A 17,802-nucleotide genomic window follows, 5' to 3' on the forward strand; every position below is an offset into this window, starting at 1 on the left:
TTCAATGCTTAACACAATTTAATAACATGAATTGAAATCTGTGTGTGCTGTGTTCCCATTTAAAAAAAGTTTCCTTCCAGCCACAATTAATAGAACAAAACCTCATCTTCTTCAGAGACTATTCCTGGAATACTGTAATTTTAACATCTATGTAAAGGAGGAAAGTTTTTTGCCATGTACAAGCCATTTGGCCTTCCTTCTTCTTGAAGTGATTTCTGGATAAGATAACCAAGTTGATATTTTCCATTTGAACTCGCAGTGTACTTCTGAAGAGGGATGGCAATGCTGTGTTCATTTGCCAGCACTGACAAAGGTCTGCTTGTCAGTGATACCTTTTACAGCTAAATTTACTCGGGAGTGACAGAAGCAGGTGCACCTTGGCCTGCCAGACACTTGTGCACCCGCATCACGCAGCCTACAGGTCAACTTCCAAAGGAGAAAAAGCCTTGGTCTGCAGAGCAGAGGGTGAGTGAGGCAAACACAACCCAAACTGGGGGGCTTCTCTTCAAAGCCAGCTGGTCTGGCTTTATTCTACAGGAATTTTTTTACCTGCCAGTTTCATCAACAAAGCCCTCAGCAGGTGCTGACGGGTACAACTTCCTGGAGAAGCAGAAGAAGGGCACTGGTGAGTTTTAATCAAAAAAACAATTAAAAAATAATTATTATGTCATTGGAGTGTTCTGCTTGTCACAGCCCTGGGTGATTCAGCTCTGGGCTTGTGGTTACACTCGCACAGCATTCTTCATGAGAAAGCAGATAAATTTTGTAGCCTGCTTTGTATTTTATTTGATACGGTGTTTGATTTTAGCTTCTGTTGCCAAGAAAAGTTTCTTGAAACTGACTGGATATTTATATCCAGTCAGTTTCTTTCAAACTGTTTCTATGATTCTGAATGGAAAGAACATAGAGGATTACATGCAGGAACAGCAGAACCCAGACAGTGCTGGCTAGGGGTGCACTCTGTGCCCCCCATCTGCCTCCTTTAAAATAAACGAGTAATCCTGGTAACTTCCAAATAAATCAAAAGGATGTGTTGTCTGTAGACTGCTCATGGTCTTTGGAGTTTCAGCAGACAATTCTGAGCCTTAGAAACTCCTTTTGAACATCAACTAAATTAACAATGTTTAGAGTTTTTTACAAGACTCGATAATCAAAAGATTATCACACAAAACTGTTGCCTTACATTAAAGTGAAAATGTAAATTATGAAACAGAGGCTACATAAGAGCACTGCTTGACACAGTCCTCTTTAAAGATATTATGAATTTACACATTTCCTTATTTTAAAAGCCCAAATTATGCCTTAAAATATACAGATTATGTGTGTATTCTTTAATTTGCATAAGAACTTAGAAACTAGACAATGGAAGAAAAAATATTTATTTTTTTTCTAGAACAAAAAGATTTCAATTAATGTGGAAATGCGGGAAAGTGTGACCACATGTTAAAGTAAATATTTGGAGGATAGAAAAGCATTTTTATTATGAGTTCTATTTCAGGAACTCATTCTTTTAACTTTGTTTCACAGTATTCATTACGAATTGTTGTGTTAAATTGAAAACATTTATTTAAGAGAGTAAACAGACAGAAAACTCGACCATACGAATCTTTTTCAGTAAACAGATTCCATATTCACAATTCACTGCACACCATAGAAGACACTAATGGGGGAGAAAAAGGAATCATATGTCAATATACAGTTAGATTGTTCCTGAAGTTGCTATACTCTACATGTGAAAATAAATTATTTATCAGCAATAGATAGATTGAATAGTAATACCTAAATAATAATGTCCTTTTAAAGTTCTCTGATCTTTGATTTTGTTTCTGCTAGGCTGCTTGATGTGGGGAACTCCTACCTCAGTAGAGGTAGATCAGACATAATCCAAAAATAATCAATTTTCTTCATTTGGAGAGACAGAAAACTGCAGAAGATATTATTTTTGTTTCTGAAATGTGCAACATGAAAATAATCACAATTTTGTTTGCTGCAAAGATATCCTACTGTAGGTGAGAATAAAAGGCCAGCAGAATAAAACATTACTAGTCAAAACACAAAGTAAACCTCTAAATATGAAATATACTTTTTCAGATAGAGTATGAAATGTAGAACCCCCAAAACTAGAACTGCCTTTAAACTGAGCAATGCCTGTAAAACTCTGCTGTTACACACATAACGTTTGTAATGTATGGAAACGAAATCCCCTAAACAGTCGTTAAAACCAAGCACTGTTAAATCCAAAGTCAGTAAATAGGAATGGCAGTTCCTGGAGTTAACTAGACATTGCACATGCCACCCTGACCATGAAAAACATTGTTTTAGAGCCTTTAGTTCTGTACAGTGTAAGTTCATCAGCATTTTACTGTACTGATTGTAAAGGCTCAGAATCAGTAATTAATGTAACAACCTCCTGGATAATTGCTTAAAATTCCAGTTAAGTTAGTCTGTATTTCACCGCATTTAGGGAAAAGAGCATTTTGTAAAATGAAAGTTCACTATAAGACGTTTTGCTTTTCTAGTAAAAGATTGTTTAATGTTTCAAAATCTGGAGATTACTCACTAGATAATTTATACCATTAAATTTAAGTGCGTGACCTTTATAGGTCTTTCTGGTTTTTATTTTTGTCATCAACAGGCTTCAGCACATTAAGTGAAATTCTACAATATTTCTATTAATGAAATAGTGACATATTAAAAAATAGGAAAACATTATTTAATTCACTGAAACTTTATAATTATTTCAGCTAGAAATAGAATTAGCCCTAAAATGGCTGGGACACTCCTTTATTTTTGTACCAACTATTCCCCATTAATCATAATCTCTGTTTTCTGTTTTGTAAACTATGGTAATTTATTCTACAACTATCTTTTTATCTTTTTTTATTTTGAAGAGCTACAGTGTAGCTCAGCTTTCAACCACATGTTTGTCTTTTCCAATTAATCCAAGATTTAGTGTCAGGAAGACATCTATATTAGTTATTCCATACTGCATGTAAATAAAAAATGGGATTTAACCACAGAGTTTTGGCAAAAAACACATTTTAGTGGCTCTGGGTTGTGTTCTTCAAAAGTTAATTCACGGCTTTTCATATGGTGTTATATGGTATTTTGAAAGCATCTCATGCCTTCTCCTTTCACTTATGCTGGTGAAAACTAGACGCTTTCCACCAAAGGCAAGTTGCATATAAAAGTTAGATAAGAAGATGAGATGCATGATAAAAATCTAGGGTGGAAAGTAAGATGAATTGCCTTAATTATTGATTCATACAAGAGCACTTAAAATATACAAATTTTCCATTTTATATTTCTATTATAAAGTGTATGAGCAAATATATATATTATATATCTACACATATTAAGTGTGTGTATGTCCATATATATATATACACACACGTACACACACACACACACATATATATATTAAAGAATACATATATACACTTTTAATTTGTAATTATTTTCCCCTTGGTACAGTAAGCAATATTCTTATTATACAAAATATATAGCTTTCTTCATGGGCTTTCATTAAGTAATGTTTTTGTTCGGACATTCATTGGTTATTAGTCTGAGATGGTCTCCCTGGAAATCAAAGGATGAGGCCACGTCAGGAAGCAGTGGAGAATTCTCCACCTTGCCAGTGTGCAGCCACATACGGAACCATTGCCTTTCTTGGGGGCTTCAATGCCCCTGAGCTGTTCTGGTGGCTGCAAAGAATGGCTCTGAAGCCACGCCCCATGCTTGCACCCCACTGTGGCCCATTCTCAAGTGAAGACACCCCCAGCATTCACACACCACTCCCCATGACTGCTCACAGCTCCTCCTTCCTATCCCATTTTAAAAATGCTGTTGCACTGTACATTCACCACAAACAAGGAAGGTCTCAAAATATACCCCTTGTCACAGTGTATAGATACACAAACTGTTAATAAAATTATCTTCTCCAATTAAAGTACGGACAATTTATTGCATTGTCAGATATGGAGTTTGTTCCTTTGAAAGAAAACTAGCATTATAAAGCAAGTTCTGAAAGCACCATTTAAGAAATTTTCAATAAAGACAAAAGCAATGGTGCATTCTATGCACAGCTCTAAATGCACTGGATTCTAAATCAAGTTCAAAAAATACAGCTTACAAAGAATAAACAACAAGATTTAAGCTCAGGTATATGAGTTTGCTGGAAACATGTAAAATAACTGCACAGATAATAATAATAAAAATAAATAAAATAATACACAGAGTGAATGAAAAAAGCAATTACAGCTCTATATATACACACAGCATTGCAAATATATAGCCTTATAAATACATATATATAGCATTACTAGTTCTACTTATATACTTAAAAGTTGTGCTTATAGCATATAAAGCACATGAAGTTCAATCTAATATTAATGTAGCTAATGCACTGTACCCTGAAACATACAATCATCTGTCAGAGCAAAAAACTGAAAGCTGAACAGAATGATATGCAGCTGCTAAGGACAAATCCTCCAAAACAAACCTTTCTGTATCTGTGTTGATGGGTTTTGTCTTCTGTTTTGTTTGGGGTTTGTTAAACAAAAAAGCTCTCCCCCAGTAATTTTCATCTCTCTCTCTACTTTCTTTTTGTTGCTATAAGAATGACAATACAGAAGTATACATAATGGATGCTTTCTATAGTTTTTGCTATAGATATCTGGAGCACTTGTTTGTTTTCTTTGCTTTCTAAAGTGGAAGCAGGATACTCTCTATATAATATAACTACACTGCAAATAGCTCTTTCCCTAGTATCCATCCATCTCCTGAACCTGAAATTATTGTAGAAAGAATGCTTGGCAATGATAAATTATTATTGTATTTAATAATTTTAAAGGAAGAGTATACTAATGTTGAGAAAAATAGAAGAGACTGTCAAATAATAGACTTGCATATCAGGAAATAGTTCCTACCCTTGGAAAGATATGGCTGTCCATTTCATTATGAGTCCTTGCATTAAACCAGTTCATTAGCCATTTAATACTCCACCACAATCTCACCACAGTGAGATTTTGGTTTGTATTCTTCCTCAGAAATACAAGGGAACTAGCTCCCAATTAGGGCAAAGAAGCACTTGGTTCCTTTGATCCTGGGAGAAAACATTCTTTAAATAGCTTTAAAACTGCTGGGTTTAATCTGCAAAAAGGATGTGGGAACTCCTCACTGAATCTCACTTTAATCCAAAAATTCTTAACCTGTCTACCCCCACTAGCACCAGCCCTCTTAAATTATTTCTTCCCATGTGCCTTTTGCCTCATCTTCCCCGACATGAATATCTACACCCCAAAAAGACACTTCTGTCTCACTAAAGAGCAAGAAAATTTCATAATCCCCTTCCAAATATGTACCCATTCCCCATACCCTGCTCCTATAGCTAAGCTACAATCAAGAGAACAATTAAGTCACATCCAGAGATAATGAGGTTTTACAGCACAGACCTTCCAAATACTATAGATCTAAAAGGTAAAGACAATGCTAGTTCCACCATATTTATTTGTCAGTCAGAATTTAAAACTAAAGAAGGTAACAATATATTAGGTCAATTAAAGAAGTTTCAATACATACTCAAATGGAATTGAGTTGTTTAACAAAAAAATAGCCTGATGTTGCCTTTGCATGGTTTTTAGTTGCCTGACAAAAATAATAATCCCCCAATTGCAGGAACTTCAATTTAGCAATCAGGTTTCTTCTCCTTTAACCATGTCAGTGTAGCTATCTGTAAAGTCATTGTTGAAACAGGATCTTGCCAGTCTTATTGGTGCAGGCTTGCAGAACATAACAGACTCAAAATGGGAACTTAAACCTGTTTGCATCATACAGGAGCTGTAAAAAGATGCTCAAACTGGATCATATGACAGTAACAGCAATTTCTGACAAAATACATCCAAAACAAAGTACATATCCTTAATGATCTGAGGCTTTAACCTCAGTAATGTCAACTTTTTAAAGTGTTTCCATGGGAAGAGTTATAACCAATGACATCACAGCTGGAGGCTCATGGAAGTTTTAAATAGATAAACATAGGTGGCACAATTACATCTAAAAGCTGACCCAACCATTCTGCAATTACATTTTAGGGTTGCAGAGGTTACGAGGTCTTCTTCACTTATCAAGAAGAGCTGCCAACCTTCAAAAGGCCTCCCTAAAACATCTAATAAAATTTTTATATTAATTATTGTTTTTATAAAAGAAATATTAGTATTATAGCAGCACTTAGAAGACATATGGGTCAACACTTGTGTTTGAAGCTGTTCAAATGCAAAACAGAAACATGAATTTAGTACTGAAGAGTTTGCAAACTCCTAAAACCAGTGCATTTTCCTAAAATGTCCAGAGAATAACCTATTAATTCTTGATTTCTGCATGCAAGCATATCTGTACAAAATAGTTCGCCAGCAATACCTTCATCCTCTCATTCTACGTACTAATCTATTGCTATTGTCTTCTATATTCAAATATCATAAAACATATGCAAATATCATAAAACATACTCTGTTACACCTGGTCAGATCATTGACCATTAAAATTTATACATCATTTGTTCCACCTTGAGCTCCAGAAAGTGGTATGAAATCTGAAATAGAGGTAAATTATCAGAGAAACAGCAAAAAAATGTGCAGTCATCCAAAATATAGGTCAAATTCTAGTCTGGAAAAGAGAACTTGTTTTTAGGGGAAAAAACAACTGGGAATACTGTAACAGCTGACTTTCATATTCTACACTGGAATATGTATCTATAGCCAGAATAGGAAACCATAGTGGCTTTTAGCAAGAGGACACGAAGTTGACCAACTTTTTTTCCCCCTTAGAACATGTTTGGTTTTGAATTTTGTTTGAATTGTGGCTAAGGGTCTATCCAAAACAAACCTCTACTTTGCTTGGCCCTCGGAATTACCATGAATTTCATTGTCTACACAGATGCAGATGCTGATCTAATTTGTAGCAGCTGCAGAATACTTAATTAAGCCTTTTCTGGCCATCTACGGCTGTGTGCTTCTGTATTGCATCATCATGCAGAGCAAGACAGACAAAAGCTTGAGTGTCACACAATTAGCAAGGGAGTGCAATCATATTTTTTGGTTTGGGTTGTGGATTTTTTAGCAAAATATCTGAAAACATCACAATACCTTAGTTAGGCAATTCCATTTCTGGAAAATAGAAGGAATGCACAACTGAAAAAAATCCATTCCCTGCTCCCAACCAACTTTTTATAAAATGAAAGGGAATCACAGGGAGATCCTCTATATTCAGTGGAGGGCAATCATATGGACAAATAAATGTGGTAGCAGGAATAAGAAGGGTGGACCTTACTTAAACACTCATTCTGAAACAATTTCTGGGAGCCTTTCCTCTTGGACATAAGTAAGACGAACTGCCCTAGGAGAAACTTCTTTAGAAATACGCAGTTGATGGTGAAAAGGTTTAAAATGTCTAAAGCTGCATAAATTACCAATTAAATACAAACTTGTCTTGGTTTGTATCAACTCTAAAGGCTGTGAGAGATAGCTCTTCTGTATTGGCAATCAAGTTGAATAATAAAGATATTGTATTTCTTGGGTGAAGGCTGTTTAAAAATTGAGGTAGACTTCAATCACAGTTGTATTAAACCACACAGTAAATTACACTTCCACAAAATGCCTTGCTTTTAAAAAAAAATATTCTGATGCTTCTGAAGCATACAAAGATGCAGAATTATCAGACTGATGAATAACAGTTCAAGAAAATGACAACATTTCCAAAATTATTCTTCAAATACATTCCTGTATTTAAACCCTTTTAAGATGGGGAATTGATTCCAAATTTCCACTCTAAACTTACATTTGATCTATTTTTATAGTTTTGCATAGGAAAAAAAAAATTAGCTTGGAATTTTACCTCATTAAAAGAGGTAAAGAGATAGGGAAAGAGGTGTAGAATAGAAACTAATTACTGAGTTTGTCTGAGACTGAAGGTTTGCTTGCCAATTTCTGACTAGCACTGAAAAACTTCAAACCCCCCGATGCATTTCTTTCATGCAAGTCTAGACTCACATTTTTGGAGTCCCTAAATCTCAACAGGGGAAAGGTTAGTAGGTTAAATTCTTCCTTTAGTTACACTCAAGTAAGATCATTGACTACAAGTGTTACACCCCTAAAATACGTACATGTATATATAAACTATATACATTTGGTGGAATGTTGTCATAGGATGATAAGGACATTTGAATGACTTATAGAGAGTAGTGGCTAGTACAGGAACTGGAGTTACAGCATACTCAGATTAATTCTGAGGCAGAAATAGGATCTGGGTGGCCATTGACATAGGGCTGAGCTTCCATTTTAGTGTCTCATCTCAACCTGTCAGAGTATACTGGATTTCAACAGACTGCAGGGAACTTTGGACATGCCACATGGGCTTCTCAGCATCCATGTTCCCTGCCAAGCACAAGATTCAACATTTCTATAGCTGTTAATTTCCTTCAGATGCAATTTCAGTCATATTTTAAAAAAAAAATTACATACCATAAGTATTACCTATTTCTAAAATGTATATGTGGCAAACAAATAGAGTATCACTAGGCCCAAATCTGATTCTAGTATTAGTCTGTGTTGTCATTCACAAAGTAATAAATACTATTTTTACACTCTTTAGGACAATTTTAGTAATATGTAATCTTTAAAAGAAAACAGCTGACTATGTTCTTTAAAAGAAGGAAGTTCACTATGAAGAAGTTACCTCCTATCTCTAGTTTGAAAACAGTTTAAAAAGAAATAATAAAAAAAGGCATTACACTTAAAAGAATTCCTGCATAAAAATAATCCTTGGGCAGCTGTTTATGAGATATTTAAAGGACAATATCAACTTGAAAACTACAGTTTCAGAAACTGCCTTTGGTAACAATGAAGCACTCCAGAGTACTAGAACTGGATCAATTTAGCAAAACAAATAAATCCCCTTTTCATTGTTGACTTAGTGCATTTGGCAGTCTTTTTCCCTCTATAATCAGTCTCTTCCCTGCAAAGGCCCTTGAAAATATCAGCAAGGGAGCATTAAAAATCTTAGTTTTCTTTTCTTTCTTTCCTTTTTTTTTTTTTTTTTTTTTTTAAAGGTAGTGGAGGGGAAATTGAAAAAACAACTTTCAAAAAGCCTGGAAAGTAACAGATAATGTCCCAGATTAGTTGACCTCCAAGCCCTCCATCAAGGCCTAAAATAAAATTATGATGCCTTTCCAGATGTTGCTACACCCCTCACCCCACGGCTGCGACGCTGGCCTGCTGGACACCCATCAGTCCGTGTCGGAGCACTTCCACGTGCCACTGCACCTCACCAGCCTGGCCCTATATGTGGTCGCACTCCAGCCCTCCCTGCAGCCTCTGCGCCCCGGCTCCCACCGCGCTCCCACCCGCCCTGCTCCAGGGGAGCCTCTGTTCCCGGTCTGAGCTGACACGAGAGGCACCCCGAGCCTCGCTGTCACTGCAGAGTGGTGCTCCTGCCTCCCAAACCAGTGACACCCATTCGCTCCAAAGGTCGGAGCGGTGGGCAAAGGCTGTGAACAGGCACGGCCCTCGGAGGGGGGCGATGGGGGCAGCTCTGCGGGCGGACGCCGGGCAGGTTTCTGCTTCCAGCCTCCCCTAGAGCCAGCCTTTGTCAGGACTTTGCTATTCCCGTCCAGTCCCAAACAGCCACGGCCCTTCTGGCTGCCCCTCTCCAGCCGCAGTGGTACAGCCCCCGCTCTCCCTCCCTGCCCGGGACCACCCGCCTTGGCGTCAGCCCGGCCGGACTCCCACCGCCCCCGCGCCGCCTCAGCGCCTTCCTAACGGAGCGGGGAGCAGGAGGAGAAAGAAGAGGAGGGGGCGGTTGCTGCCGCAGCAGCCGGCACCCCAAGGGATCTCGGGGACACCCCGGCAGCTCCGGAGCGATCCCAGGGCCTCCCGGGCGCTCCCTGCCCCTCACGGCTGCCCGGGGCCGCCAGACGCCCGGGCTGCGGTGCCTGAGGACATGGGGCGGGACACCGGAGTCATACCTGCTCCTGCGGTGCCTCCCGTGCCACCCCAGCCCCTAGAAATAATGAGTCAATAAATAAATTAGGAGAAGCCCCGGGAAAACAATGTGTCTGCAGGTGCGAGGGGTCGGGGCAGAGGCAGAGGCTCCTCCAGACCGAGTCGTTCCAGTGGGGACCCCCTTTCCACAGCCATAGGTACAGAGAAAAACGAGCATCTTGGGGTAAAAAAGGTTCTCCCAATGATACCCAGTGTCGCCTTCCTTGAGGCAGACCCGAGGAGATACATGCCTGAGTGTTGGCACCATATACACCTGCAGTTAAAAGGAAGAAATTAATATACCGAGCTTTAACTTTACATTTTGGCCTGGACTTTCAAACAGGGATTTATTAAACAACAAGATGGCTGTGTTTTCCAAAATGCATGTAAAATCATAAATGCCAACTGGAGGGTGGAGGCTGCAATCAATAGTTTTGTAATTTTATTGATAGTGTAGCATCCCTAAGGTAGGATGGAGTTTATAACAGCTTCTGAAAACATCAAGTTGGAGTTTATAACAGCTTCTGAAAACGCCAAGTTACTTACAAGTAACTTAGGCCTAAGTGCACATCAGTAAAGACTCGTATTTTTTTATAGAAATTGCTTCATAAATCTCCTTAAGTATATTTAAGTATTATAGGTTTGCATTTTAATAATATACTACTTTTTGCTTTTAAACATCCAAGGTGCCGAACAAGAAGTGTAAACTCTGAAGTAACTACTATGGGAAAGATTAAGTAAAGCATTGGAGGTGGATGATTTTGACAATAAAGAGGGTGTATGTGGTGAGTGTTTAATATTTATTGCATTTATATTACAAAGTACTATTTATTATTTTGAGATTTATGTTAAAAGCAAAACCTGGAGAGCAAAACTCTACTGTGTTATGTACTTACAGGTACTCCTGTGACAAAGGCTTTCTGTAATCATTGGTTGATGTGTATAACACCATTTTAGTAATCACATGCCAATTCATTTAAAGTTAATATGACAGCTGTGCCTACCTTGCAGATATTTTTTTTGCAATTAAATGATTTTGCAAAGAATCATGTGCATGTTGTTTCTTTGCAGTGGTTTTCAAAGCATATATATCCTATTATCTTTGAAATTATCTGAGTTTATATCTTTCTGTTCATTATGAAAGCATATGGATTGAGGGAATATTCTGAATGAATGAAGAATAAATACAGTACTGTTGAATAATCTTGTGGGGTAGATTAATCTATAGCCTCTATTTCTCTCAAGGTGGGTTGCTGTGGCAACCACCCCAGCTCACTTTAAAATAATTTTGTAAAGCTCACTTCAAGCGTTGCACCCAGCATGGGCCAAGTTTAAAAGCAGCCAGAGATGGGAAGAAGAGTTATACTGTGTTGCTCTAACAAATGGGGAGGTGGTGGAAGAGAGCAAGGCATGGAATGGAGTGGGGTTGAGCAGAACTTTAAACAGAAAATAGAAACCAAGCCACCCCAGGGTTAAGATGCAAAGGAGGTGGATCATTTCGTAGTAACCTCAATGCTTTTTGGTTTAAACGCCATTAAAGGATGTAAGCTGGCAATTTCATGTCTCCTTAGGGAAGGATATGTTCTGCATCCTCAAAAGAACAAAAACGGACTTTGATAATCACCTTCAAAGGAAATGTTACCTTGAGATAATCACACTTGTAAGGGAAAGAGATGCTTGGATACCCTCTTTGATAAAGCTTTGGAGATCTTATTCTATAACGATTACCCTTTGATTGATGTCTCATCATTTAAAACACTGCGTGCCTCAGGTGGTGGATTGAGAAAAAAATAATTTTGTCAGCAGTCCTACACATGAACTGTGGACAGCAGAAAAGGGCAGATTTAAGTCTCATGCCAGAAATTTGAAAATGGTGCATTTGTGGAGCATCAGTAGAAGTGCATACACCAGAACAAAGGTTTTTCGCAGCTTGAAATTATCCCAGATTTTTAAATGAAATGCAACAAATGAGAGGGAAAAAAAATCCTAAACACTTCAAATGATACTGCATAAATTCATGCCTTACCTAACCCTGAGATGAGTGAGAAAGCCTGATCCCTCCTGTTTGTTTGTCCATCTAGCGTCTGAACCCTGTTTTAAAAATCGAGGAGTCTTTTACATGGGCTTGATAAATTGTACTCGTGACAAAAACTTGGCATGGCTTTAAGGTGCTCCAGTATGTGAAGGTCACAGCTATATAAAGATTAGGCCACAAGTGCCCACATGGAGGTGTAGTTGATGTTCCAAGCTGCTCTATACTTTGATTTTCTGAAATACTTGCTTACTCTAATAATTACTTTCAGAATATGACAGTGCTTGTCTTCTGTGCTGCCAATCGAAGGGCTGTGTTACCAACTAACCAGAAACCAGAAAACTTACACATCCTGCACAAAATAAAACAGATGACAGTCATTTTCAATTAGAGCAAAAAGTGTGAAGTCTTAAAAGAGTTTTCTATTTTTGCCACTAAGAATATACAAATATTACTGGATAGTTGGAAGCTGCGCTGGGAGACCAAAATTGTCTGCAGAAGAGGCATAGCAAAGGTACAACCCATGTAACTGTTCTGTGTTTCTTTCCTGCTGTGCTTCCCTCCAGACCAGAGGCTGAGAAAGTATTTCTTCCCCAGTGTTTTCTGGGCTCTGCTGCTGCCACTGCAGAGCGTATGTGCCTCTCACGACCGTGTACAATGTGCTTGGCTCGTGTCTGGCTGCCTGTAGGTTCTGGGCACATCAGTATCACTATCTTTGTTGGTGTGGGTGCATCTGTAGCGTGTCACTGCCTGCCCATGGAGAGTTGTGCACTCTCGCCCAGACGAAGCAGGGCATGATGAGATCCGCAGTATTCTCTAGGGATCTGCGTTTAGAGCAATTGCAGGGTGCTCGTTAGAGCTGCCTGAGCTTTGTTTTGCTCTGACCGTGCTTTGAGCATCCATGTTTTAATAAGTATAGTTGTACTGAAAAGGTATTTATTCACTGTCAAGTATTTTGGAAGTAGGTCAGTGGCCCAATGAGATGTTTATAGGGGAAAAGACTGCAAGACCTGTATTAAAATAAACCAAATATATATTTATCACTGTGTTTGAATTCAGTCATTTGGTTTTATCATGTGTGCTGTTCCTATTTGCAGTACCTTAATCTATCATAAAAATAATGGTCTGTGCCTTTACAAACTCCCCTGCTGCTCTCAAAGGATTGTAAAAGTTGGCTATCTGCATGGAAATTAAAACAAGTATCTGCAAGGTCCAGTTTTACTCACAAATTACCCCATGTGCTTAATCTGGATTCAAGCTCCTATACAGTGCAGTCCTTTCAGTCCGGTTTTAGAAGTAAATGAACCTATTTAAAAAAAAAAAAAAAAAGAAAAGAAAAAAAAAGAAAGAAAGAAAAAAAAAAAAAAAAAGCCCTGTCCTCTCACACAGCGTGCTGCCAGTGCTGCATTTCTGCGGGTAAGTCTGACACGAGATCGTCTCCAGCAGCCGGCCGTGGCCAGGACCCGCGCAAGAAGGCGAGCGGGCCGGGATCGGGCCGGGATCCGGTCGGTGCTCCCCGTCGAGAAAGGGCGGCTGCGCCGGCACTGCCCCGGGACCGCTCCCCACGCGTCGGGACGCCGAGCGGCATGAGTTGGGGAAGTTGGGCTGCTCAGCGAGCTAAGGGCTCGGGAGGGGGAGCCCGGCCAAGGTGCGAGGGGCTGGGCAGCAGGTCTGTGAAGAAGGAGGGGAGGGCCAAGGGGCCGCAGCCCCGCTGCGCTCCGGGGGCGGCGCAAGGGCCGGCGACCTCCAGGCCGCCAGGCGGCCGCGCGCCGGCTGTGCCCCCTCCTGGCGCCCGGGCCCGCGCCGGGGCGAGCCGCTCCAGAGGTGCCGTCGCCGGCACACTGGGGTGGCGACTCGCAGGGACGGCTCGAAGCCCCTCTGCCCACAGGCCCCGGCGGGCGGGCGGGCGGGCTCGGCCACCACCGCGGCCCCGGGCGGCCCGCCGCGGATGTGCGCTCCGGGCGGTGCGCGGTCTGGCCCGCGGCCCTGCCCTGCCTGCCCTGCCCTGCCCGCCCTCCGCTTTCTGCGCTACCGTCCCCAGGAGGGGGGAAACGCGCACTGGGTCGCCGCCTTTTCTTCGCTCGGTGTAATAAAGGATTGTCATTAGGTTTGCGTGTGGCATATGCCATTACCCCCACCGTAGAACTAAAATTAGCAAAATGTCAGGAATGGAAAGATTGATTCACCCAAGATGCAATTATCATTTAAAAAGTGCTTGATTGAGGTGCTGATGCTCGGTGATTTATTCTGCATTCCATATACATAATTAAAGTAGTGTAGTGGAGCAATTTATCAATCTAGTTTAGACTAGAGGGGCAAGGAGCTGCTGCCGCTGCTGCTGCTCTATGTTTGTTTTATTAAAACGCTTTAGGGATCTGATCCCGCCCCCTTTTTGCAAGAGTGAAACTGATTATTTCTCCAGCTCGGGAGGAGAGTGTCATTCGTTTGGGATTGTGGGAGAGGGAGAGAAATAGAGACACAGAGAAGGAGAAGAAAAGGGAGGAAGAGAGAGCGAAGCAGAAAAGGACACTTCATCAGGCGTGTAGTTTGAATCCCTTTCTCGCCTCCCCCTTCCCGTCCGCGATGTTACAAAGGCTGTGAGCTGTTCGCCTTTTCCCATTCGCCTGCTGTCACTTCCTTCCTGGACGATCTCAGGACGAGTCCGGTTACTTTTAATCCGACCAGCAGCTCAGCCACTTTCTCCTCCTCCACGCTGCACACACGCGCACACGCGCACACACACACACAGATACACCAGGCATCTTTCTGGCTGCTTATTGGATTGACTTTGAAGGTTGTGTGTGTGATTCAAGGCGGCTGCATGTTGAACCAGGTGGTGAATATTTAAGGCTGGAAGAAGTAAAGGGATTTTTTCTTTTTCCTATAAAAGGAAAATATCTGAAGGACTAGTCTGATCATCCAAACAGCTAAATTTTTATAATGTAAGTACGTGTGAAATTCAGCATTGGAATAAAATATAGTGGGCATGGTACAAAAGTCCTAGGTACATTTCCTATTGCGTTTGAAAAATGTATCAGTCATTTTATGTGGACTGGGATTGAGGTTGCTTGCAGACGTTTTAAATGTATAATTGTGCAATTGCTTAACAGTAACTTGTTAGACAAATAACATAGTTAAATCACTATCTCGTAAATTATTGCTGACTTGTCTGTATCAGTGTCATAAGTGTTTAAACTTTGATGAAGTTAGTTTTCATTTTTTGTGTGCTTGATATTGAAGTGTTGGAATCTTATTTGATTTAAATAGTTCACTAAAAGCCTATTTGATTTAAATAGTTCACTAAAAGCTATGACCTTGTAGTGCATGCACTCTGATTTATCAAACTAAGGATCCAGTTTGAGTGAAATGCTCTTAAACTTCGTTTTATCACAGGCTCTTCTGTTCTTGAGTTTAGGTAGTGCGTGCTTGCAAGTGTTTAACTTTATGCATCTTTCATTTGAATACTTACATTTATGATGGAAAGACCCCTTGCACTGATGTGGGAATTTAAGTCATGGACTGCAAACCTCTTTTGGAATAGTATGCTTTGGTCTTTATGCAGTACTTTGAGTAATCTTTACATTTGTTGACACAAAGGAGTAGAGCTAATCAGCCTTACAGAACTGGCTGGGGTAGTTGCAGTACAGTTGCATACAGGCTAAGATAAAGTTTAATGTAAATGATAGACTTATAAGACCATTGGTGCATTATGTAACTGTAATACTTCGTGTTTACCATAAAACTTAGTGTGACCTTCTGTCAGCCTGAAAAACAAAACAAATATAAAGACAAACTAATAACTCTCTTTCTCAAAAAAAAAAAAAAAAGGACAAAGCAGCACATTGCAAAACAAAACTTAATGAATCATTGTGGATACCTAGACATTGTGTTTTACAGAAAAGTTCTATTTTCTTTATTGTATATAATGGTTATTATTACCAAATAACCATATTAAATAAATACCGTAATACACAATTTAAGACTAAAGATATGAGAATTAAGCAGAAAAAGGCACTTCACTAGTATTTTACTGATGATCAGAAAAGAATTGCTTTGACACAAAATTTTCCTAGCACATATGTGGCGATCAGCTTAATAGCAAATGTCCTAGCTTCATATCTGTACTTTAAAATAACTACAAGATGAATGATAAATTATATTATATGCAATTGTGACTAGATTTCATTCATTCGCACTTTCCTGGCTATTGTGGTTGAAGAATAAAGATGTTTATATGGAGTATAATAACTAAACCCTAGAGGCTTGGCAGGGCATGAAAATATTACCACCTGTGAACAAGTACTAGCCTCTGTATTTGAGGCTGTGTACATACATACTGATTTCCAGTTTAAATGATCTGACAAATGGGTACTTTGGGGAATTATTATTTTGTAAACTACTTTTGTTACCTGATTTCAGGTACCTTACATGAATTCAAAGAACCTGCAAAACTTTCTTACTTTATCAGTTTTCTTAAAATACCTATTATATTATTCTTTCTATACCAATGAGTACATAATTCATACTGTGTCTAACACTGAAGTCTCTGCTCATGCTTGAGTTCCTTTGGAGTGATAGAAAAATTCCCTGAAGAAGAACTTAAGACAGTGGCCCTTAATTCAGGGTGTTTATATTCCTTGTCATACACGTACGATGCACAAGTTTTTTATTTTAAAAACTTGTTCATATATATTTTTACCAGTATACCCTACATAGCTAGTATGAAAAGATAGTTCTGGGACCTGAACATGGAAACCTTCTTTCATGCAAGCAGTTCCTACAAAACTAGTCCCACTGTCAACACTTTTCTCGTGTGAAAATGAGCAAGTCACAGGGATAATGATTTACAGGATCAGGCCCCAAGGAGACCTAAAGCTCTTGCCTGTCCCAAAGCTCTCACAGGACAGAGATGTAAAGAATGTCACTTTCAATGTCCTTTAAAAGAATGCAAGGATCAGATACTGTCTGTGTCCTCTTAAGATTAATTGACCAAGAAAAAGGAAACTTAAGTTTAAGAGCCTTATAGAAATTGGTACTAAATGATGAATAGTCTTTGAGAGAAGTCTTTTAGAGTAGTATATTTCTGAGCTGCTAGTTTTGGAGCCTCAGAAGAAAATTCCAGCAAATACTCTCTTACTGTGATTTTTTTTTCTAATATGGGATCAGCAGATTTTTCTTACTTTTTTTAAACAATTCATCTACCTGCCACATGTATATTCAAAACCAGAGCTACCTACCACTCTTACATGGTTCTGTTTTTAAAACACCTAAAATATTATTGACAAAGAGGAATGAAGCTTTCTGAAGCTTTTCCCAAATGTTTGCCTAAGAGAGGTTTTGATAACTCACTATTCAGTAGATAAATGTAATTACATAGAAACTTAGGAACTGAGCAGGAGTTTTTAATAGAATACTTTTGCGACCTTATTTTCTTTTAATTTTACTTCTCTGTAACAGGTTAATTTATTGTTCACCGGAATAGTTTAGTTCATCTTCAGAGGCAGCTAAAGATATTTCTACATCTCATTGAGCAAGAAGTCATTAATTGCTATTAGTTACTTGAAAGAAAATGCATTTGATACATAGGCTTCATTTTTACCTATTTGACATCACTGCTCTACATTGCATGATAATTTATCAAAAAATCAAGTGCTGATACTCTTTTGAAAACACTAATGATGAAGATGAACCTACATAAGGTGCTATATATTTTCAAGGATTTTATAGTCCTTGCTC

At 39.1% G+C, this 17,802-nt stretch overlaps 1 protein-coding gene across 16 annotated transcripts in view; it reads left to right on the forward strand.

Moving 5' to 3' along the window:
* The first annotated feature begins 444 nt into the window (after positions 1–444).
* Positions 445–17,802, forward strand: part of MEF2C (myocyte enhancer factor 2C) — a 135,907-nt gene continuing 118,549 nt past the window's right edge. For 6 of the 16 annotated variants that reach the window (XM_018072824.2, XM_008921413.2, XM_018072830.1 and 3 more), the window contains exons 1-2: positions 447–625; positions 10,721–10,819. The gene's annotated coding sequence lies outside the window, so the exon portion shown is untranslated. Of the gene's footprint in view, positions 626–10,720; positions 10,820–14,429; positions 15,009–17,802 lie in introns of those variants that run through there. The other 10 variants (XM_018072827.1, XM_025895115.1, XM_025895114.1 and 7 more) reach the window with 5 other exon arrangements.

Source organism: Manacus vitellinus, unplaced genomic scaffold, assembly GCF_001715985.3.
Source record: "Manacus vitellinus isolate BGI_N305 unplaced genomic scaffold, ASM171598v3 scaffold_23_pilon, whole genome shotgun sequence".
In the NCBI taxonomy this organism is placed as follows: Eukaryota; Metazoa; Chordata; class Aves; order Passeriformes; family Pipridae; genus Manacus; species Manacus vitellinus.